General features: G+C 44.3%; 1 long non-coding RNA gene across 3 annotated transcripts; it reads left to right on the top strand.

Moving 5' to 3' along the window:
- The first annotated feature begins 5,628 nt into the window (after positions 1 to 5,628).
- On the top strand, positions 5,629 to 14,383 carry LOC146194111 (uncharacterized). 3 transcript variants are annotated; one of them, XR_014705728.1, is made up of 4 exons: positions 5,629 to 5,766; positions 6,124 to 6,230; positions 7,244 to 8,771; positions 13,392 to 14,383. It is a non-coding gene; the product is annotated as an uncharacterized LOC146194111 (long non-coding RNA). The 3 variants fall into 3 exon arrangements; XR_014705727.1 differs by having other exon boundaries at positions 5,629 to 6,230; positions 13,392 to 13,442; positions 13,974 to 14,376; XR_014705726.1 differs by having other exon boundaries at positions 5,629 to 6,230.
- Positions 14,384 to 25,234: the final 10,851 nt, after the last annotated feature.

The raw sequence follows: 25,234 nt of genomic DNA, 5'->3' as shown, positions 1-25,234 counted from the left end.
GTACAAGAAAACCCCAGCACGGGAAAAGAAAAGGCAGCTCCACCATCGTCGCTCGGGCTGCGTTACTATCTTCAGTGATGGGCAGAGACAATGTTTGTGCGGATACTTTCGCTGACATAGTCAAAGATAATTTACTTTTTTCTCTTAACAGAAAGAGCAGATAGGAGACATGAACAATTCCTATTGCCATGATCTTGTCATTTTTCCTCTTTTCGTTTGTCAAGCAATGAAAATGCGCTGAGAGCTCTGCGTTGATACTCGCAGAATTTGTTAACATTTGTTTGTGGCATGTCCATTTCGCCTAATAAAACCACTCATTTGACAGCTCAATCAATACCGCATGGTCAAAAAATCTGCTATCGGCTTCATATAAAAGTCGAACAAGAAAAAAAAAAATAGAATTTAATTTGTGGAAACGAGCATAGCATTTTTTTTTTTGTTAATTTCGAAGGCCGTGTAGCAGGTTTTTTTTTCGCATTCACGTTGCACCTGACACGGCTTTACGTATTTTCTCAGCAGTGTCCATTTCCTGGCCCGCCTAAATACACGTGTTTCTCATCGGCATTTTAGTGAACGCGAGATTTCCTGATTGTGGCGTAGTATGACAAGACCGTTTTACCTCTCTCAGAAATTGCTTCTAGGTATAGCCAATGTAAACAGATTTAGCAGCAGTCCGGCAAGCTGCAGTGACAAAGTTGTAAAAGGAATGGCTTTCAGTTATCCGGATTCTTTTACGTGGAAATAGAAAACTACATACATGGTCGTGTCCCCTCACACTAATCAGGTATCAAGGTCAGCTAGGTATCTGCCCCGCAAGTTCGTGGTACGCTGAGAAAGTAGACCACCTTAGCGAACGAGCCATCAGAGGGATTCATTTAACAGTAGAACGCCCTCTTAGTTGTCAGTGGCTTATCTTACAACACATCACACTGCTTTTTTTCGATTGTATTTAACAGTTTGACAGTATTGGACTATTGCCTTCAGATGTTCAAGGCAGGTGCGGTCAATCGCATTGAACTTCCTGCGCTGAGAGAACGCTAGCAGGAAATTTAATTTTTTTTTCTTTTCACAACCTCCGCAGCATGTCGGGAGAAAGGCATGCATAGTATAATATTTTCTAAGTCAATTATATGTAGCAGCTGTGACGTGTTCAACAAGAGCATTGTCGTATATGTAAAAATGATGCTGAGGTGGTATTACTCATTTGGCTTATATTATGATTAAGTTTGATGTTCTCAAGGCCGGGTTCAGTGAGCTATTGTAGCGTAATTGTGCAGGAAGTCCTGGAAGTATATGTGTGTTTGCTATTCCAACCATAAATAGGATCCTACTTTTGTCTTGCTTGTTTATTTTTCTCCTTTTACTGCTCTCGTTGCAAGGTTGAAACTGGAATGTCATTTGCTATTAATCTGCTCTGAATCGTTTGAGCCTAGCTATTACCAATAAAGACAGGTGCAGCAGCTTTTTCATTTTACATGAACGCTGACCATTAAAACTACCACTACTACACGGCTACAGGGCTCGGTGGTATTTGATCTTCAGGCAGATTCCGACTAGACCTTATATAAGACGACGCGCAGTGCCGGCGCAATTCCCGTCTTCGAAGTCGCCTTAACAAGTGTCTAACGAAGGTGTTTCTAGCACATGGTGAAATCACGCGCGCGGCATTTTCGAGTATATAACAGAAATACCATGCGCCGGGCGGTTTCAAAAAAAAAAAAAAAAACATGCACGCCCTGCCGATAACGGCCCTTTTCTTTTTCAAGATTTCCCCGTCAAAAAATACTCCTTGCGATTGCTCAAAGCAGCTCAAAGCTCTCAAAGCCACACCGCAAAACGACAGTTTGGGACAGGCTCAAAAACACCTCGCAGAACGGAAACGACTGCGCCGCTCAGCTGCCTCGCCATTCCGCTGTTTCGGCACTCCGCCGCGGGCGGCGCTGTTCCACCGAGGTGACGGTGGCGCCATACAACGGGCGCCCGGTCCCTATACAAAGGCCGTAATCGGCATCGAACATTTATCGTGTACGAGGAATAAAATACAGTCAACAATCCGCTCACGCGCGCGCGCGCCTTCATCAGTGGGACCATGCACGGTCGAATGAAGCTTCTGGTGCACTTCAACATTTTTTGCCCCTAAGTTTTGTGCAAAAATAAATTTACCAGGCTATGCAATGTGCCTTTTAATCATACATGGCAAAAAAACTTGTGAAAAGGAATTAAGTAACATTACTAATTATTTTTATTTATTTATTTTTATTTATTTATAGGTACTGCGATCTGGTACAGATCATAGCAGGGTGGGAAAAAGAAAAGAAATACAAGCATAAAAACGCACTCAAATTCATAAAATTTGCAGGCACTTTTCAAACATTAGTAAAGAACTTTGAGTTACAGTCTCGCTATTAAGTTTATTCCATTCCGTAATTGTCCTTGGAAAGAAAGAATATTTAAAACAGTTATTTCGCGCGTTCACAGGGGTTATTGTTAGTGCATGCCTTTGTCTCGTATTGTAACCTGAAGAGTAAGTAATATAATTGGAAATGTTAATAATTACTTTACTGAAAATCGCAGAAAAGTAATTAAATTACATTAAAGCTAGTAAACAAAAGAAAAAATTGTTCTCCAGGCGCGAAGCACACTCTTTCGTCTTCCCGCCAAATTCCGTCCCAGAGAGCTATTCCTTCCTTCGTTCCTTCAGCACTTGACATTGTAAAAACAAGACAACAGCAAAAAAAAAAGAAACAACAACAACAAAAAGACAACAACAACAAAAGCAGAGGCATGGTCGAACGATCGTGAAACAACCGGCGAACCCAGCGTCTTAGCGTCTTGCTGGCCCGGAGCTGTCTCCGCCATTTGAAGGGCCCGAAGAGGCTAGGTTATTTATTGCTTCCGCAGTCCCAAGAATCGACGTCGGCACCTTGTGCTCGCTGCTCAGAAATGCTCAAGCCAAGGTGGCTCACACGTTGGACCCTTCCGCCTATCTCCCCCAACCCCAATCCTCCCTCGCCCCGTGGTGACGAGTGTAACCAGGCACCGCTGTGCCCTAGCCGACGTAACAGGGAGTGCCACTGCGCCGCGCTTCCCTTGACGCCTTGTATCCTGCTGCTTGGAGAATGGTTGCCATGGGATAGCCGCACTAAGTGACACACGAGGTCTCAGACGTACTGTTGGGCTGAATTCCTTTTGCCGATCCCTTACGCTAGCTTCGGCTTGCAGCACGTCGTTCCTGCTTTCGAGGCACTTTTCTTTGTTGTCTATTGAAGAAGTAGCGGCGCACTTTAGTGGAAGTAATTTCGAAAGGAATTAATTACTTTTGCTGCGAAATTACTACCAAAAAGTAATTCATTACATTACAAATTACCAGAAAAAGTAATTAAATTACAGTAATTTCATTCTTGTAATTCAATTACTGCCATGTCGGCTTTGAATGTTGTAAGCAGGTGCAGCGAGACCTGACGTGAGTGCATGGTGAACTGTTTTGTGGAGATTCTACCAACCGCTACCGTCTTCGTTTAGATTAAAAGAGGCACCGGCAGAAATTCATGGCGCGTCTCAGATTCAGACTAAAGAACAAAAATCTACTCATATAGTCGAAATTTCACTTGTCTGGTGGAGTGGGCTGTTCTAGCTTCGTTCAAAACCTATCAGTCGGTTGAAAGACCGAAGATGCATATGTAGTCTCGCGACTGCTTTTAATCAAGGAAATGGGCATAAACATTTAGGCAGGATTCAAAAGAGCGGCAAACAATAAAACAATTGTCCTTCAAAGTTACATATTGCACTAAATATTCGTCGTAATGTGACCTGCCCCTAGAAAATTCAGTCTCAAATTCTTCCTGCACGGCTTCTGCACATAAGGATTTGGCCTCTCGTTCATCTGTCACTTTCCTGGTATATTTAATTGAGAAGAAGAATTCTGAGAAATTTTTCAAATATCAAAGAAATGGACCTAATAACATAGCTATTGTCAATTCCTTTCGGGTAATTCAGTGTTGAATTCTCAAATGCTGACTGAATCAGGATCTTAAGTACTTAGAGAACATTTGTGTGTAACAGGTGCACGGCAGCTTTTTCAAGAAAAGAGAGCTTGTCCAATACGGCAACAAGATCTGGTCTCGGATAATGCAGTTCACTAGAATATTGTCCTCGTATAGAAGAGTGTACTATATGGGGCTGCTTCATTAGCTAGTTTGAAGAAGAATAGCACAAGCGTCACACCTGAAGTTGATTAACTTAATATATCCATCGACGTAAGGTAAACCGGAATATGTGACAGTGGGAAATGGGATGGTAGGAGGTGCCATCACTTCCTTCAGTTCCTCGGTTACTGATTGCGGCGCAGCTGAAATTATTATTTTTTTTGGCATCGACGCAAGGCGCCTTGATTTGGCTCTCAGATGAAACGTCTGTCTTGACAATGTAGTCAAGTGCCGCTAGCTGTTACGGCCCTCGCATCTAGCATATGTCATTCCCTTCCCACATTAACCTTACTTTCCCGAAGAGAGCCTCAATGGGTCGCTGTATAGGGCTTAAAATGAGTCTTCAGTGAGACTGTCCTTTTTTAACGCTTTAGAAGTTTACTCACTGTAAGTCACAGCATCGAGTATCACCTTCATCATTTATTGGCCTCTTTTTACCACTTTCAGCCAAAGGTGGTGTCATGAATATCAAGCCTTTTTTATTGTGTTCATAAAAGCTTAATATTATGTAAAAATTTCATTAAAACGCTTATTTGCAAAATTAAAATAATGTTTATAACAGTCCACACATTGGCTAATATATGAATTGTAATAACATTTAAAACTCAACCCTACAACGTTTACTTTGACTGTTATACTAATACTTTATATCATGCAAGCATTTTGCAATTTACATTACATTTTTATGATATTATTTTCATCTTCGGTGCTATATGAATGGTTTCACATCTAGCGCTGAAAGACGGTTTTGCTGTTGCAGACGAGTTGCTGTCATGCTAGCCTTGAAGAACTTCGATGTGATCACTGCTCATTCAGTTTTTTTTTTTTTGTTTTGTTCCTATTCTTGTACAGGCTTGGGAAAAATTGGGTTAAATGGACAAAAGTAGCTACCATGCCACAGTGTATGTCATGCTTGTCGAACGTTTGCAGAACGACAGTGTTTTTTATATCCGTTCACGTGTGTATTACGTTGACGACATGCCGCTGCATCATCTACGTTCTTAATTTCGGGGCTGCACTCACCACGAAACTCGCGAGCGACAGAGCGAAACCAGGCCGCCGCTGAAGCAGATGCGGAGAGCGTAACTCAAGGAGAAACGTTCTCATTGTTAGGCCGTAAGAAAGAGCACGCGCTCTCCCTCGCGACCGGCCGTGTTTTAGCACGGCCGTTCAATGGAGGCGCACTTGGGTGCGGCCCGTCGCGTCGCCCAGAAAAGCCACCTGCCGGTCGCCACCGCGCGATCTTGGTAAGCTGCGCATGCGCGAGAAGAAAGAAGGTAGGTGAGGAGGATCTGTTTGTAGTCTGGCGGATGTGACGTAATAAATTGCTTATTTTTGTTTTTTGCTTGCGTGTACTCTCGTACCCAGACGCTTTTTTTTATCGCCGCCTCCGCACCCGCAGGTGCTTTTTTTTTTTTTTTTTTTCCTTTTCAATTTTGGCGCGCAGTGGTACAAGCAAGCGGGAGGCTTGTTCGCGCCGTGTTTCAGATTGACCAGACTGGAATGTATTCTGCAAAATAGACTGGGCGGCACCCATCCTTGCAAGTTTCTTCAGACTTTCGTAAGTACAGCGAAAATGCAGCGCAAAACACTTACGGTGGCATCCCGTACTTTCCTCGCCAACTTAGGAGAGCTCATGGCGCCGCTCTTTTCACGTTACAGCTTGTCTGGAAAGTTTTTCTGCATCGATGCGTTATTGCTAAGTGATCTCAATTCTTTTTGCGGCATCTTGCTGTGAGCCGGTGGCTTCAAGTGAAGCGTAGAGGATCTACGAAGCTCTTTTCCGTGCGCCAGGAAGCAGTCCCTTCAATATCCATGCTTCGATCGGTCGCCGGCGGCTCATTTTCGAGTGCGCCTCCGTTTTGCTCCCGAATAGCCCTGTCTTAGCAAGAGCAACCATTTCTATTTTTTGTTTCAGTGTGTGCCGAAATACTCTTGCTGCACAGCGATTTTGGGATCTTGGCTACGTCGCAGCTTCTGCTCATGGGCTCTCCTGCACCATGAATGCCTTGTGCCTCATGAAAGGTGGGTACAAAATGTGTGCTGGCAAAAACAGGTTGCTCCACAAGAGCGCTACTATATGAAATCGAAGTGACCTTATTTATGAAGCTGGCACTGGGCATGCATTTCGGTCAGCACCGTGACAGCCAAAGCAGTAGGAAAGGGTGAGGGGGGTGGGGGTGCCAGTACATATCTGCCGGACTGTTCTGACCACTAGATAGGACTAACCCGGTCATACGACATTTTTGCATCAACTCTAGGTGAATTCAAATTCTGTTTCTAGTTATGACTGTATATTGTCTTGTGCACCATACAAGGTAATTGCTGTTGATGGGCACGGTAAAAAAAATGTTTTTCAATGTTCACCAGCAAATCTACTCAGTGACAGTGCTATTTCTGTGGCCATTGTATAGATCCTTTTTGTATTCCTGACTAGAGCTGGTGAAATCGCTTCTTTCAGCTGTAGCGCGTTAACAAAATAAATGCTGGTGCATATTTTCCAGTAGCTGTGAAATACAGTGAGAGGGCATTCAGGTGCACAAGGTGGGACTAGGCTGAACCAGTCTGTTCCATATAGAGATACTAGTGCCCACGTAGGCCTGTCATGGTAGAAAATAGAATTGTATAATTGCTCGAAGAGCTTTCCAGTAGCATGCTTTGATGGGCTAGCTGGCACACCACTGCAGTGTGGTTTGGCTGTGCGAACAGGCCAAGGACGAAAGGAACGCACATGGAAATGCCAAGTTTGTTTTATCATTTCTTTTCTCCGTGTTTCTTTGGTTTACACTGCCAAATCATATTCACGCTTTCCTATATGTTATCTTGCAAACAGCAAATGCACTGCTAACACTAGGGGCAAATTTTATTTGCTCTTTTTGGTTGAGGCCAATTTATTTTACTGATAGAACATTAAATGTTTCCATGTGAGTGCCATGTGACAGCTACTAGCATTATACTTTCATTCTGTGTTGCAGCGGGATCATTAATGTCTTACCTTTCCCAGGAGCCGGTATTTATTGCATTGTTCCGATTTCCAGGCCCTTCCCTGTTTGGTGCGTGTGCTGAAACAGGAATCCCTTGGAGGCAATTTGCAGCTTTTGTTCATCATCTTGATTCCGTCCCCACATAGGTAATAGCCACTGCGGTGGCACAGGATTAGGGTGCTCAATTGTTAAACCCAAGGACACAGGATGAAATCCTGGTTGCGGCAGTCCCTTTACAATGGAGGTGAAAAGCAATGCCGTGAACTGTGCGATGTTGACACACATTTAAAGTTAAAGACAAGATTGTTGAAATTTCTGGAGGCCTTCACTAAAGCATGTATCTATGTCCCAATATGGAAACAGGCTGTCCGGGCAATGGACAGGGAGAAAATCCAATGAGGTCATTGAGAGCATATTTACCACGGTAGCAGGGGTGAATTTAGGTGCCTACCCTGTTGGGGGGGGGGGGGGGGGCGGCACAGCTAGTATTATTGCGACATATCTGTAGTGCTTCCTGATATATATTTTTTTACATAGTGGCCATGCAGACCAGTTGGTGCAACCTAACTTGCTGGACATGGACATGGGAAGCCAAGGACATGGGAACTCAATACAAAGAAGTACATGGGACAACACTGTTTGGTCTGAGACCCATTTCCAAAGCATTTCACCCCAAAAGAGCCAAGCATCAGGTCAGGGGAAATCCTGTACCAGTTGGAAAACTGTTGAGTACCTGGCGGCACCTGGAATCAAACCTGGTACCTTCTGAATGCGCAGCATTTCTTTTTCTTGTGTTCCCGTGTCTTTGGCTGGTCCAATATGTTAGATTTAAGTTTAGTACAATACCCCAAGAAAACAAAAATGACAAAATATTTTTGGTCAGTACATAATCTAATTGCCCACTGTTCTTTTAGTTTTCATGGCATTGTTTGTCTATAAAATATATATCCATGAAATTTGTTGCCGCTTAACTAAATTTGTGCAGAGCTAAACACAAAATTTCACCGATCCAGTTTTTGTGTGTGTGTGAGTGTGTTCAGGTAAAGACTATCAGTGTTACAGAAACATTGTTCTACATGCTAGTTTAACATATTTGACAATGGCTAAGTTTCAGAAATAAAAAGCACAGCTATGAGGTTCCTGAAAATTTTCAGACAGCTCGTCCCAGTGTATATCATTTTTTTTTTAAGAACATTGGTGAGTATGCTGAGCACTGATGTCTTCTTGCAATGAAATTTTTTCTAACTTGGTCAGTTCTTTCAAGAACAAACTTAATATTATCCTTTAACCATAATCATCACGGAATGACACGGATCTGGTGTGTGAATCCACCCCAAGTGCTCTGTAAAAAAAAAAAAAAAAAAAAAAATAAAGAAAATGTACTGCATACACCAGCGCACCTTTGACCAAGGCCTTTCTGAATTCATGAACGATCATTAAGCTTTTTTAAGATCTTCCAAAGCCACGTTGAGCACCATTAGAACGAGAACCCGAGCAAGGGCTACTACCCCACCAAGACATGATGGCCTTGTGACAGAATCTGCCTCACATTCAGGAGGTACCAGTTTCGATCCTGGTGCTGGTGGGTACAAGATTTCTCCCGGCCTGATTCTGGGCTCTTCTGGATAAGATGCTTGGGAAAGGTATTCTAGTTCACTTCAGGAAAAGGGTCATGAACCAAAATTCACGATTCGTTCCACCATTAGACAACCCTAAGTCCGCTTCGTGCAGCAGAAGCCCATATGCAGTTCCTTTTTCCTCCTTTCCTAAGCCATGAGCCCTGGTAAGCAAGCACCAGGCTGGGCCATAGCTGGTACACATTTGAGAAAATTGGGAGTGGAAGTCGAACCCACCACATTGCTGTAATGTGGAATGATGCTGAGATAAGGAAATAGTGAGCCAGCACTATTACTAACCATTCAAGAAAGACTACCGATTACTCACACTGTAGTTCATTAAAAGGATGTACTCAGGGGTGCAAAAGCTCAAATAAGATTTGTAGCGATTTTTGGAGCAGCAAAATCTTCGTTTTAGAGCAATAAAATTCATATTTGGAGCAGCTCACAAGAAAAAAAAATTAATTCAAATTTTGGAGCTGTTAAACATGGAAGAAACTTTGCTTTCGGCACAAAAGAATGAAGAGGTGTGAATATCGGACTGTATGAATGCGATCTAAAGGAAATCTAGCAAAGGCCACCTATCACCGATGCTGCGTGTATTTATTTTTGTAAATGAGCTTTTCGTACTGCTAGGCATGCTATCACACACACAAAAATGTGAATCATAAAATTGAAGAGGCTAAATAAAAAAAGCTAGAGAATATGCCTTTTTTTTTTTTCATTTAGCACGGTTTGACAACCTTAATCATGGGACTTTATGTTGCTTGCAAGGCTCAAAAAACATTGTTTTACTCTCTGCGAAATCCACAGCTCGTGTCGTGCGAGGGCAGCTCCGAAAGAGCTTAATTTGAAGCAGTGACTGCGATCAGCCTGTGTCCAGAAGCGAGCGCAGTGCAAAGACAAAATTTTGATTAAAAAGCAAATACAGAAACAGACAAAAAGAAACGCCGACCAAAAGGCGAAATGGCAAATGCCGAAAGCAAGTTTTAAGCAAAGAAAACCGACGAGCGAGCACATCTTCGGCTTGTAAATTATACTTCTTGTGGACTGGCGGTGGCTTTGACACAATATTTTGATTAAGGAGAGGTGGACGATTATTAGGTTATGTATTTCATGCACAATGCATACCTTATAGTACTTCAATGTTGCAGCATGCATAAATGTTAATTTTGGCAGTCTTGGGCTCCACTACGGCATTATGGAATTCAATAGCTAGGCTGCTGTGCGTTTCTCGACCTTCTGATGTTCGAAATAAATTTCACATGTTCCACCTCCAGTTGTATTAGCACGAACTTCGGCGGTGATGCAGGCATTGCGAAATCAGGGGGTAGAAGAGTCATACGTGAAAGTGCTGCAAGATATATTTAGTGGGTGCACAGCAATCATAGTTCTGCATAAAAAAGTAACAAAATTCCCATACAGAAAGGTGTTAGACAAGGAGACACGCTCTCCCCAGTACTATTCACAGCTTGCTTAGAGGAAGTATTCAGAGACTTGGAATGGGAGCAGTTAGGGATCAGGGTAGATGGAGAATACCTCAGTAATCTGCAATTTGCTGATGACATTGCCTTGCTAAGTAACTCGGGGGATGAACTGCAAATAATGATTGATGACTTAGACAGGAAAAGTAGAAAGGTAGGCTTAAAAATCAATATGCAGAAGACTAAGGTAATGTTCAACAGCCTCGGGAAGGAACAGCAGTTTACATTAGGTAGCGAAATACTGGAAGTAGTAGGCGAATATGTCTACATAGGACAGGTAGTAACCGCAGACCCGGACCATGGAAAGGAAATAACAAGAATAAGATTGGGATGGAGCGCATTTGGCAAGCACTCGCAGATTATAACTAGCAGCTTATTGGTATCACTCAAGAGAAAAGTATGCAACAGTTTCATCTTACCTGTACTCACCTATGGGGCTGAAACGTGGAGGCTAACCAAAAGGGTTCTACTTAAGTTGAGGATAACTCGGAGGGCTATGGAACGAAAAATGGTAGGGGTAACATTAAGAGATGGGAAGCGTGCAGAGTGGGTCAGAGAAATAACTCAAGTTACCGACATTCTAGTGGAAATTAAGAAGAAGAAATGGACATGGGCAGGACATGTAATGCGAAGAGAGGATAACCGATGGTCGCTTAGGGTAACAAACTGGATTCCAAGGGAAGGAAAGCGTAGCAGGGGACAGCGGATGAGGTTGAGAAGTTCGCAGGGGTCAAGTGGATGGGAGAGGCCTTCGCCCTGCAGTGGGTACAGTCAGGCTGATGATGAAACACAGAAGCCACCTCCTACACTATCTGATGATGGGAAAGTGAGTCTATCGACAAGACAGTATAAAAATAACCTTAGTGTACATGAATGAACCAACAGGATATCGAAAACTTCCATGAGCCGCATAAAAAACTAAGATACATCCAATAAAAACATGCAGCACTTAAAATGCAGGGTTGAAGTATTGCTCCAAAATCACAAGTACCACTACGGCCCACCACGGAAGCAATAGCAGTGGTGCCTTGTCACAAACAGCCCACTTGCGTTATAGGGTTCCTTCAGCGCATAGACAGTGACTGAACTGGAAAGCGGTGAAAGCACATGGATGCAAAGAAAATATGAGTAGCCATTGGAATGCCATGACGCCATCTCAAAATAAAACTAAAATGCCAGTGACGCATGCTACAGTGTCTGAAGCATCGTGATTGGTTATATCACGGCCGCAGAAAGTTGTCACTGAGTATGGCAAACTTTTGTGGATAGTCGGGGCATTTTGGCACAGCATGGCGCAAATTTCACGCTTAATGCACAGCTTGGTGCAGAAATATGTAGCCGTATCAAAATATGCAATTGGTGCAGCTGTTGCACCCCTGTGTGCTGTCCGCTCATCATTCTTGGATATTCAGGCACCAAGCCGCTTCTGCTCTTTGAGGCCTGGGAGAGGTCTGGTGTCTTTGCCTTTTTAACTGCTTGGAGCACGACAGATTTTATTAACCCTATTCAGTATGCCCACTCTTTTCAGCCTTCCATTAATAGCCTGGTACGCAGATTTAGGGTGTCTTTGGCAGGCGCACCTCCTGCATATCCTCCAAAACCTCTAGCAGTCTCTCCACTGCTTTGAAGCTCCGTTCGATCGATAGCCTTTGTCCTGCGAAGCTCCCTAGAAATTAAATACTGAAACCAAATACTAGAAACCAAATACTGTGGGAAGTCTCGACACTGACAAGAAAGAAAAAGTAAGGGGAACAAAGGACTCCTTTGCGGCGCGACGGAGTCCTGTATTTTTTCTTCATTGTGCATGATCATCCTTTATAGATGTATCGCTGTCATACCTGCTTAAGTGCTTCCGCACTAACTGGGAACCAACGTGGCGGCCCACCAAGCCTGACTGCCGTTTTTAGCCAAAATAGGGAACCCTAGCATGAGATGTCACCACCCTAAGCCGGGCGCCGCGGCGCAACATCCTCTGAATTCGGCGCCATCTATTAGTGTTGTGAGAAAGTATCTGCTGTCCCATATTGCCTCCGAGATCATCCCCACGCCTGCGGGGGTGATCTCTGAGGCCATGCTTCCCGCCCTTCCTCGCAAACATCTCCTCGCCTTCGACTGTCTTTTGACCGAGCCGCTTTTTTAAAAGAGCGAGAATGAGTGGCGACTCACTGAGCGGCCACTCTTTTGGAGAGCAGTCGCTTAGTGAGCAGTGGTTCTTTTGGAGAGCCGCTGGTTCAGTGAGCCATCGGGAACCGTGAGCAGCGTTTCTTTTGGAGTGCTGTTAGGAACCGTTCTGCCAGAGTTAGGTCTTCTGTTTGCTGCTACTTTAGCGCCATCTATTAGCAGTACGAGAAAGCAACTCCAGTGGTCAGGCACAGGTGGATTGGGCTGGCATATAAAGAAAAGAAAAAAGTGTGCTGTCTGCACAATCCTTCGCACGTAGTTGGTCGGCTGCTTCGGCGCCGTGTCGAGGCTCCGCGCCGGCGACCTGGCAGCCGCAATGTGTGTATGCTTCGGGTGGTCGCCGCTGTTTTTGTGCGTCTTTTGTTTTGCTTTCAATAATTGCTATGTATAGTTTTCTCAAGCTGCATTACAACAGGGCGAATGTGGAATGCATGGCCCCTTCCGCAGCCAGCCCAGCAGAAAAAAAATATCTGGTTCAGTCATGAACAGCACTGACTGCAGCGCGTCGTGTGCTCAAAACGGGAACAGATGCTTTATGAAAATTAAAACCACACTTCACAGCATGAATGGCGAGCGATTCGGCTTGAAGTAGATACAAAATGAATGAATGAATTAAATACGGTCGGTGTATGTACGTGGCGGCAAAAACAGGAAGGTTGAACAAGTTTGGGTTAGGGGACCGGGCCAGAAACCTGTTGCCAGGAATAAAGGAAGCAGTGGGAGAAGCCGGGGCGCTGAGAGCTGTGGGCATTGAGAAAAACTGTCGCAAAGTTGAACAGGGTTATAGGAATATACGAAAAACGAATCAGCTAGAGAAAGCATGTGGGGGGAGGGGGGATTTAGAAAGTGAAAAAGGACTAAAGCGGACTCGAGCTACAAAGCGCACACTGCATTAAAAAAAATGATGCATTTATACTTCAGGCTCCTCCTGAGTTCACTGTCTCCGGGAATATAAGAGGGACCTCGAATCAGGTGATCTGCTTTCTCTATATTTATAATTCACTATCTATATCTGTCTACATTGTCACTATCAGTATTTATTAACAGTCAGTCCACAAGAGATTTTGGGCTAGAGATTGATGGCCCGAAGTATTTATTAAGGATAATTCTCAGTGTGTTTAATGATGGCCAATGTTATTCAGATAATTTTGAAACGATAGGGTACCAAAAGAACGAAGTCCTCTCTTGGACTTCGTGGACATAAAGTGGACATAAAGAGTAAGAATCGAGCCTAAAAAAATATGGATGTTGCTGTTTACTGAGATTTTGTAGTCACCATTAGGGGAGATAGGATGGACACACAAATATTTCCACGCTTTCGTTAAGTTTCGGGAGGTCGAATGGGTGCGTATTAGTGAACGAGAGAGAGGCAGAGTTGGCTTTCTCTCTCTCCAATAGACCACTGTTCGCTCCTGAGCGACCCAGGCTTAAGTGAGCCGGTGAACCGTTCAAGCTGAGCCGTTCTGAGCCGCTTTGCTGATCTCTAGGTCGTCGTCTCTTCAGCTCACTGTTCCTGAGTCTGCGTCGCTTGGATGGTAGCTATTGGAAGGTACTCTTGAGAAGATAAAGGTGGCAAACACCTGCCACATGGCGGCTGCGACGAGGCACTGGCTGGATTCCCAGGATGTTTTACCCAGCACCTCCACCAAATGTAGCGGATGAAATGGGTTTAATACAGGTCAACGTTTGAATAATGAAGGCTGCTTGCAAACGGCCCAAAGCCCAGAACAGTCTGCACGCATCTCTCTCTTCCTCGAACTCCTCAGTAAGCACTTCCTCATTTTGAAAGTAAAAATGGGGTATTTCACATATAAACCTCTGGCACCCATTGCATTGACTTATGCTTTAGTCCACTTCAGCAGATCATAATGGTTGCGGAGCACTGCAAGTGTCATTTTCAACCGTCAAAATGTGGAGCACATGCAGTTGAACCCTGCAAAGGAATTTTTTTTTTATTTGTTCTCGCGAGAATTTCACTCTTGCAAAAGTTGACAAATGAGTAAATATTAGCAATTGGCAATTAAGCTATAAGTTGTGATGGCTCAAAAAGTGAGCATGAAAACGGCGAATACGCAATTGTCAGCATTCACAACCAGGCCGTGCTGTTGGAGGTGCTGTAAACTGCACGCAGGTAGTTCTCGTTATCTATAGACATATTGCTGACTGTGTTCGCATACATCAATGATCGATGTATGCGAACACAGCTGGGAGGCCTCTTGTGACCTTAGCAATGAACTGCTGAAAGGTTTGAGTTGGGTTCTGAAGTCCAAAGGGCATCCACACATACTCTAACAGCCCAAACGCAGTTGTGATGGCTGCTTTAGGTATGCTGGCAAACACAGTGGGTATCTGGTGATGTGCCTAACCAGGTCCACTTTGTTAAAAATGGTGCAGCCATTCAGATGTGATGTGAAGCAGTGGATAGCTGTCGTGGACAGTCTTGGCATTCAACACTTCATAGTCACCGCACGGACGCCAGTCACTTGGATCTTTTTTTAGATATGAGATGGAATGAAGCCCATGCGCTGGATGATGGGTGTATAATGTCGAGTTGCATCATGATTGAACTCCCGTTTAGCAGGTGACCACCAAACAAGAGGTGTGATTGTGCTGGTGGTGGTGGTCACACCATATGCTTTGGTGGCTGGGTGAGATTTAAACGCTTTGCCAGTTACTGAAATCACACCGGGATGTTCTCAAAAGAGGTGATGGTATCAGCATGCCGATGCCAGTGGGGAAAAGGTTAGACTCGACGCCAGATATAGATAGCCGAGTGAAGCTGTCTGTCTCGGGCTGCATGCTGAATGAAGCCCAAGTGAAAGTACGATAAGAAATATGCGCTGATGATTGGGTCAACATCAGCGATGACGAACACTCATCAAAATGTGTGGCAGGGTACCAAGTTGAGGGTGAGGGAGCGAAGTCTATATGTCACTATGGTCGAAGGGATGGCAGCCCGTTGCGATTGCCCCGCCAGCTAGGCAAGATGGCTTTTTTTTTTTAAGGATCACGCTGACCTCTGCACCATTGTTGACAAGGAACGGATTATGACAGGTCTTCTCAATTACCACAAAAGGACCCCGCCGGGGTGGCGCAGTGGTTACGGCACTCGACTACTGTTCCCAAGGACGCGGGATCGACTCCCGGCCTCGGCGGCCGCTTTTCGATCGAGGCGAAAAGGAAGGCGCCCGTGTGCTGTGCGATGTCAGTGCACGTTAAAGAACCCCAGGTGCTCGAAATTTCCAGAGTCCTCCACTACGGCGTCTCTCATAGCCTGAGTTGCTTTGGGACGTTAAACCCCACAAACCAAACCACGAAAGGTGGCCGCATTGGGGAGCCACGTGTTGCCATTAATGGTCTTGAGGGGTTTTTCCCAACCACGAGACATGCACTTAGTGGCAGGATGTAGGAATTGCCAGTCATACCAGCAGTGTTAAGTTATTGCTCCTTGTGCGCGATGGAAAGTGGTGACTGGAATATGGTGAATGGTCTCTTGGGACAGGCTCCTGAGTGTGTCAACTGAGGTAGTAAGCTCATCAGTACAGGCCTCGAGGCAGGAAATTGCCGAGTCTGCCAGTGGTGAGACAGCTGTGGCTTGCTGGAAGGCCACCTCATGAACCTGGTTGGTCAGCTCCATGGTTGTATCACTGGCCGCTGGGAAGGCAAGATGCAGATGCTTGGGCATCGGCAAGAGCTGAAGAAGAGCTCTCGAAGCAGCGGAACATGGGTGGTGAGTCCTCACCGAGGAGCTGCCAAATCCGGTGAAGCAGTTGTGAAAGGCGACTGTCGTCAAGGTCCACCAGTAAGGAGCTGCTGTAGGTGAGAGCGTTCTTACGCCATAGTTCTCTCGGGTACTTTGGTCTTGAGGTGCTGATGAGGGCATCTCCCACGAGTTTATAAGAATATCCTGCAGGTCACTGATCATGTCAGGAGAGAGCGCAGATACGACATGATTGTACTAAATCACCTTGTGAGGTGATGCAGTCAGTAGAGATGTGCACGGGCCGAAATTCTGAGCCCGAGCTAGCTTGGAATCTGTGTTACAGACCAGAGTCTGGCATGGCAACGTGTTCAGACTTAAAGGGCCCACGAAGAGCTATTTACGAAAACTAGAAAACGCACTCTAGATATAGGTATCCTATCAGTCCTCTTTGCAACACACAAATATTTTTGCTAGTGTCAGTAATACCGAAAATATTGGCGACTGAAATGGCGCTCGTCCTCTGCACGCTTAACCTGACGCACGCCGCCACGGAAGAAAAAAAAAAATGGAAACAAGCTGAGACGGCACCCCACCAAGTTCCATTCTGCCCGGGTCACCTGGGAGCATCCAGTGAGCGGGCACTACCAGCAAGCCCCGATGGAGGTTTGCGCGGGGGAACATGTCGCCCTAATCAGTTGAGAGCTTTAACCAGGAGCACTTTTTAAAAATTAGTTGTCAATTGTCTCCACGCAAAGTGTTTAAATTTGACTCAAATACTCGCAAAGACCATCTCTATAAATTTCTTTCACTAGAATATTAGAGCAAATATTGTTTAATGGCCCTTTAAGGCCCTGGTCTGGCCCAGAATGATACAGAAAGATATAATTTCCAAATAATGAGTTGACCTTGAAATGCTCAGTTGTCGCGTTTAAGATTGAAATTTGTAGAATATATAGAGGCACAGCACGACATAGAATTATATTAATTTTTTTTATATTATTACGCAAGAACAATTTATGCATTGATGAATGCTTAAGACATTTGTGGCACTCCTGGATTGTGAATCCAGCAACGCTGAAGTTCTTTTTACTGCTGTAACTTGTGGCTGCAATGAATAATGTGTTCTTAGCAAGAAAGGAAAGATTTAGGTACATGGCTTCCTCACTTCACCAAAAACACGCGGCCTCTGAGCAAGGGGTTGATTCTGTGGCCAAGTAGTCGGTAAGCTTATCTTGCTCACTGCGTGTCTTTCATGGCACCGACAAGGTCGTGGACCGCAGATGCTTTGACTAGGTGCTACGGCCCATTTCTACTGAGGCTTGTTGAGGCCTGGCACAACAGATGTGGAAGAGCTGACAGCATACCGCGAATCTGGAAACTGATACCTAAACATCTGCCGAAGAGGAAGAGACAAAAGTCAAAATTCGATAGCCCACAAGCAGCCCTTCTGCTTGGTCGTTGACAGCTAGCAAAGATCTGTTCATGCCAGGGGTGTGTGGTGTAAAGGTGCATAAACATCTGTATAGAGAATTCACACACTCTTGTGTGGGAAGGATGCTGCAAAATACTGCTGTATTGTGACGCCTAGCACACCACAACCATATTCGTGCCTTTAAAAAAGTTGTGAATACTCTGGATTGGTGTGTCCGGCCTGGCCCCGCCCAAGCTTGAGGCACAGAGCTTCTGAGCGGCCAGAGTACGAGCTTTTGGGCTAAACCGAGCCTTCGCACACCTCTAACGTTAAGGGCCGAGTTGTGCCTCAATCTGGAGAAACCACATTTGCGGGTTCTGGGGTCAGAAGGGTGAAAGGCAAAGTTGCAATGATGAAACGTTCTGCGAGAGTAAGGGCGGCTCTGTAGAGCAGGTGCCGGCTTCAGTCATCCTCTAGTCCTAGGCAATCAGTTGTAGATGTGGTGCTCTAGGTCGCAGGGAAATATAAGCTTCCCACACATTTTAAGGCATAACCAAACTACTGAGCTGTGGCAGCACGTGCCTCTGGCCCAGTACATTCTTTGTTGTCCTCCTCTTGTGCAGCCGCGCTTAAGGCACAGCCAAAGAAGGATGCTGCAAGGGCAGCTTTTCTAACCAATTGTTCCAGTTTATTTTTTCTGATATTTTATGTTGAGCTTCTGTACTCTGTGAAATTTCTGGAACTCAGCGGAGAGTACTATAACTGTCGCAGCATTCAACAAATTCTTTTATTACAGTTCTATATTCTCTGCATGAACAAGACAAATTTATATAAAAAAAAGGAAATGAATACATAACTCCTCAGGGCTGTTTCTTGGACTAGTTAGTGGGGTTTACTCATTTTGGTGAGGTCTGAAGTGCAAAACAGTGACGTGAAAGAACACAGGGCAAAGTGCTAACTTGCAAATGAATACTGAGCTCATAAAAATATTGGGGGAAGGGGGGGGACTTAAACTCTTTCTTTAAGGTCATGGCATGCCAGCGTTAATGGCGCCAGTTGCCGGTTTTCCTTGTGGACCTTCGTGTAGACACACTTTGCCACTCACTTGTTCAGAAGCTTTTAACTTGCGGCTGCATTGTCCCATACATAGTCGCAAGATACCACATTATAAAACCACCGCGACAAAGATCTAAACCACCATTTTAACCAAGCCACACAAAGGTATCTTCGTGGCCTAGGGGTCCTGAAGGGCTGGATTCCGATTTCACCCTTCCATGTCACACCTGTGTTGGCAGCGCCTACCAATTCGGCCATGCCACGTCTCATGCCATCACACAACTCAATGACTAGCCATGCATGACCATGTCGTCTGCCAGCTACCACTTGCCAGAGCCATGCCCATGATTTTTTGCTCATAATGCGGACAATGGCTTTTCTGGGGGACGAAGCCTTTAATGGTGCTGAATGGGAGAATTAGGGTTGGAACACTTTCATCCAGCGATAGAACTAGTGCAGTTTCTTAGCACCAAGAACAGTCAAGGGCAGTCCAGGCTGCACTTCAAGCACAAGTTTGAAGGACGTCGCCTGACATCAAAAACACTGCATAATTGCTGTTTCACTCCTTTTAGCAGAACATTTTCGAGAACACTGCAGGATCTGCACTGGAGAAATGCGTAAGCATGCTCATTGCTGTGTTGTCCGCAAGATGTGTCAGCGGGATTCCGCGAGTAACAGATACTGCGCCTTTCCTTTCCTGTAAACCAATTATAGAAGGGTGGTGAACTGTGATGCGTTCAATGGAACACTGGTTGTGTTCAACAAGAGGCATGCGATGTACCGTGTGCAGCAGCAATGCTCAGGCTTTCGCAAGATCAGAAAGCAGCGCGGCTACTTGGGACAAACAGAGAGGAGAATAACGGACAAGCGCTTGTCCGTTATTCTCCTCTCTGTTTGTCCCAAGTAGCCGCGCTGTTTTTTGATCTTGCAATGCACCAACTAGCTCAGATTTCCGTTCTTCAGGCTTTCGCATTTCTCCACTGCAGATCCTGCAGCGCTCTCGGAATTTTTCAGATTGCAATTGGCTGATTACCTCTCTTTACACACTTTCTAACCATTCCTACCATTTGTGCACGCAAATCACGCCCTTTCCCGCTCGTTCACGTTTCAAACATTTCAAATTTCCCGCCACTGGAAGTTAGTACCACGTGACCCGTTTGGATGTTGCCATTACCCCTCTAATTAATTACCTAGTTAACCCACATGCATCAAATTATTTACCCAGCAAGATTTTTTGGCCCATTCTTTTTCTTATAACTTGTTTCGTTCAAATGTAATTGTGATGACAATTCTGGTGACATGAAACTGCCGACATACCTACATAATGCTGACGCATTAAAATGGCAGTGACAAAGCATTACTGCCCTGTGCAGTCATACCTATTTGACACATGGTGCCTCTGTTGCCACAGAGGACATGGGCTCAACTTCAATGTCTTAGCCGTGAGAAGCTGAGGAAATGGAGGTTAGCATTTCATTTACAATCATGCCAGTCACAATACTGCGGTCTGGCTAGCGGTGGTGATCGTTCAAGGGGCAGAACATGCACACCCTCTCTTGGCATGCTGCTGCACTGCTCCTCACTACTTGGCATCTCTGCTCCCGTCCGCCTAACGCAATGAACTATACGAGTACTGATGCGACAGCATTTGCTGACCGAGAAGAATGTCAGGCATTCGGCGTCAGTGTCCATGCGAAGCCTTCGCCTACTAACTGTGGCAGGTGGTGTTAAGAGGTATTTCCCGCCCTCCATTTATGGGAGAGGAGGGAGATATTTGGACACGAAAGATTTAGCAAAGTTGAACCAAAAGCCACGACGAATAGAAATAGAATATAATCGGGATTGGAATAATTGGAGAGTGAAAAAACGATGCAATTAAAATTGGATTGGTTGAAACGTTCCAAATTGACTGGCTATGAGGGACGCTGTAGTGGAGGGATGCAGATAATTATGACTAAGTGAGGTTCTTGAATGTATGTACTCTGAAATCTCACAGCACGTGGGCACCTTGCATTTTGTCTCTATTGTAACATGGCAAGGGTCGAAGCCGGGTTTCCAGGCTCTGTAGTCAAGCACCCAATGACCAAGCCACCACAGTGCACAATGAGAGTAGTAATACATTGGTGAGTGAATTTCGTCTGCAGTCAGTCGAACTAACCGTCCTTAAATTTGTTTTTCCTACAACAAAACTTCCTATGAAAATGCTCTTTATGAACCGTTCCCAGCACTCAGGGGTGTCAGGCATTGCCCCTAGTATGTGGGCCATTCACTTCTGATCTCTTCAGTAGGCACTCCAATCCTGAGTGACCCTAGTCCATTGCTGCAAAGTGGTGGCTGCACAGGATATTGGTGGCTGCAGGAGACAGGATAAAATGGAAAAAGGTCCAATTGACTTATTTTCAGTAATGCTACTGCACATGTGCGAAGCCTTCTTCTCTATTTCTACATAGTAGGGCAGCAGTTCACTGCGTGTGCGAAAACCATGAAAGATGTCTGCTGGGTCATTGACGCGACAAACTGTTGCGCAATAATTACATGCATTGCTAGCATGTACTTGGCCCTCAGGACCACATACATTTTCCCTGCCTGCTATTGCAACAAACGAAAAGACGCTGCCAGGTTTGCCTTCTAAGAGATCAAGTGCCACTTGGAAAATAAACCCACCCTACTATTGTGAAAGAATTTCTGCAGAAAATATGTGAGGGAGCCTCGGTAACCCGCCCTGCCAAACATACCTTGCCTGACGTCTGCAAGAAGAGGCGCGACTGGAAAAAGGTCTATAGCAGAGCTACATTGCATGTGCTTAACAAAGTTGTTTGCTGGGTTAACTAGTATAGCATCCTAAAATTTGAAAGTGCTTGGAAAGACAAGGACAAGAGAAGTGGACGAGACAAAAGCGTTTTTCCTTGTCTTTCTGAGCACTTTCACATTTTAAGACTGCAAGTGCTGTTGTGTATAGCAATAAATTTGGTTATTCATAATTTGTCTGTTTTTTATTCTTTTGTTGGCTATTCATGACAAGCTTACAGAGGGGTATTTACATGACCTCACACGTGCCGTTTTATTGCCCAGAAGATAGCTTTTGCTAAGAAATCCGGAGTAAATTGTGGTGAGCCGATGAGACATGCATAGCAGTTTTTTGCAACGCTCCATGAACAGCAAATTGGTGGCCACTGTGATGTTGGTGAATAGACCAAACGTGCACGCACAGTTTTATGTAATGTAAACCAAGGATTAAAAAAAAAAAGGCTAAGCACTGCAGCTTACTGAAACCGACGACATATTATTCGTCTTCGTGTAGTTCTGTTTGGAGTATTCCTTATATTTTATCTAATTGGTTAATTAGTTGAGATTAATTATTCTATTTTTTTTATATTCAGTTTAGGCCCAAGTACCCTTTAGTTTTAGAGGGGGTTCAAGTACAAATGACCCAGTTTTTCTACTAACATACTTCCTGCATGATTGTTTTTTCCAGCATTTAAACAAAGTGCGCAAATATGAAAGGAAAAGAAAATACCACATGACTACGGTCTTGCTTTGCTAAAGTTTGAATTATCCGAATTCAGGTTTTATCTTGCATGAAAGATGACAGAATGCTCTTCATGAGTATGTGGCTTCCGCCCACACTGAAAATCCGGAAAGCCCGTCTTTTTTTTTTTTTTTTTTTTTCGAATCAATGAAGCATACACGCCCACTGTTTCAAAGTGACCAGCCACCGCCACTGTCAGCCAACTCTGACAAAGCTTTTATCGAGCTGTCCCACTGACAAAATTTGGCAATGGCAAACACAATGATGATCCCCAAATTTGGTCCAAACCACCCTCAAAATTTGACTTCGTCCGATTTGGACCAAAACCGACGTTCAGGCTAATTCAGCTATGTCAAGCATGATGGTGACTTTCAAATTTAGTCCAGGCCACTCTCTGCTGAAGCTGGATTCAGTTTATTGACAGGCACACTGGACAGCACTCAAAATATTATGTCACTAGTGAGATCATGTATGTAACAATACAATAAAACAAGGTGAGCGCTTGTTAAAGAACAGAGAGCACGTGCAATTAAAAAAATCATACTTTTTCCCGAGACGTGGTTACGTGGGGTCAGGGATGATGACAGTGTTTCACCGCAAGAGATTCCTTCAGTCGTTTTTATGCAATTTCAGTGCCAAATTAAAATAAATCCTCAATTCTTGGATATTGTAGTGCCCGATCTATACTAAATCAGACATTTTTTTTTACACCATAATCTAATTTAATACATATTGTTACATTTTGGTCCATGTTTTGTCCCTTTACAGGTCCAATGGGCACATTCAAGTGCAAGGCCCTTAGCAACAATTGTGCAGCAATAGTACCGTGTAGCTGTGCACTATCAAACATAAAGGGCCAGTTCTGGAAGGCCTTTTTGGTGTCCATGGGATCGAAACATAAGTTATAGTCCTGTGCATTGTTGATAAATTCAGCCTAGCCCCACCATCCACTGGTTGTCCTGGTTAGATGACTTGGTAGACAAACTGCCCCACATGAGTAACAGTCCAGGGTTCACTCCTTGGACAACGTCAAATTTTTCACTACTGAAGCTTCTGGAAAACTTATATAGCTTTTCTTTTTACCTGTATGGCTGCACTTATATGGGTGCTAATGAGTAAGTAGCCTCTATTTGAAGTCTACTTTATCTTGTTTCCACTAAGTATACATTTGACTGATCTAGCAGCCAATGCGTGGTACTGCTTTCTTTGATACACATCGCATAATTCAGCACTCTGCCTGAGATGAGCAGTGCACCTGCTGCTAATCACATTGCTGTAACGCATGTAGCTCAGCCAGAATGTTCTCCTCAGTTGAGCAAACCAACCGTTTTCTGGTCGGAGCATTTCATCAATTAAAATAATTAGTGGACAACACACTTTGAAACAAAATTATCTTTATTATTTCAATCAGTAAGCTACTATCATTTGCTTACCATGCATGAAACATTTTGTAGATTTTGAACTGTATACTCACCACAAGATGAGTTGAAACGGTTCCGACTGATAACAGCTACAAGTGAATGGGCATCCATCCTTCCACCAGTGTTCTTGTGATCTGCAAGGCTCCTGAAGTGAAAGCTGCATGGGCCACAATCTCCACACGAAGTCTTGTATCAAGACATTTCTAGAACAAAAGAGTTTATTCTAGTAATGTCGATAGGCAGTTCATTGAAAGGTTTTGCAGACAGCTGCCAAGGAGGAGCTTCAGTTTCTTGGGGTGTATTACCATTTTGTTTTTGTTCATGAACTTGCCGCAGAATACATATCTTTATCTGCCAACAGAACTTTTTTTTTATGTACTTTGTTCTTTTCAAGGCTGAAGCAGTACAAGAAAGATAAGGCTGCAAAATAGATTGATTCTTGTGGTAAAGTATGTGAAGTAAATGAAATAGGCTTCTGCCACAGCAAAAGCCCTCCACCTAGTAAACAATCTATTTCACTCCGGCAATGTAGTGCAAAGAGCGACGTGTCAAAGAACGCGAACTAAAGAAAACTAAGCGCTGTTAAAGCTGATCACACCATCGATCACTTCAAATCTTGCGTGCACGTTTCTGTACGGTCCTGTCGTTTTTCAGAGAATAACTGGCACTTTTTACATCGGAAACAATAAATTACTTTCTTCCTGCCGATACATTCCGAACATGCTTTTAGTGCGCTCGCCCAAGTTCTGTACTTGCCCCCACGCATTGACATTATAAATGGCACTGAACCATTTTAACCTCGCAGAAGCCGCTGAAATCATTGTACTCTCCTAAGCTCGTTTCCGATGCACGGACATTTTTTAAATAGGAGCGAACTTACCAAGATTAGGTGAATTGCGCGTATCGGTCGGTGGTCTCGGTTCGCCGACGTTGCAAGTGTACGACAACAATGTTTTAGCACAGCGTTTAAGGGTCTGGTTGCCGACTTATAAAAACTGGGAAAGCATATGACAACCACAGCGGTAAAGAGGAAATGTAACAGCATAATAACAGCGCATATTTCTGCCTCTAACGCCGTACGTTAAATGCTTCAAGCACGGCGCCATGAAGAAAAATGCAAAAGCGAATGCAGCGCCACTACTGGAAATTACAATTGCAACTTCATGGAAAATATTAGTAACAGAAAAAAGTTCCCTTCTGAATGACATCTAACGACATGACTTCAACATTTAGAACTGTATTCTTGATGAGAAAGCTGAGTATGTTGCATCCTAAAGAGAAAAAAAAAATGATTGGTAAGTGCCGCCATCTGCACCGCTCGCAAATGCAGGTTCGGCGCCCTATTTGAAATAATTATTTTAAACGAGCGCATGTTTGCGCAGATAGACCTCGCAAGGGCCGCTTTGCTCCATCGAAGCATTTGACGCACGACATGTAGCAGTGATCGCAAGGCACATCCGCGCAGACCTGTGAGGAACCAGTGCAAATGTGAAGATATTCCCTTGCTCCTTTTTCTTCTCGCAAGCAATATTCCAAGCACAAATAGAAGTGACTATGAAAATACTTTGCCGAGCCCAAAAGGAAGAATACACTGACGCTGAGCAGTCCCATTACGAATCCAACTGGATTGACATGTTGGAAAAC

This window comes from Amblyomma maculatum, chromosome 3 (assembly GCF_055883805.1).
Source record: "Amblyomma maculatum isolate TAMU_Amacu chromosome 3, ASM5588380v1, whole genome shotgun sequence".
Classification (NCBI taxonomy): Eukaryota; Metazoa; Arthropoda; class Arachnida; order Ixodida; family Ixodidae; genus Amblyomma; species Amblyomma maculatum.
The sequence above is the reverse complement of the archived record's forward strand: the minus strand, read 5'-3'. Positions and strand labels throughout refer to the sequence as shown.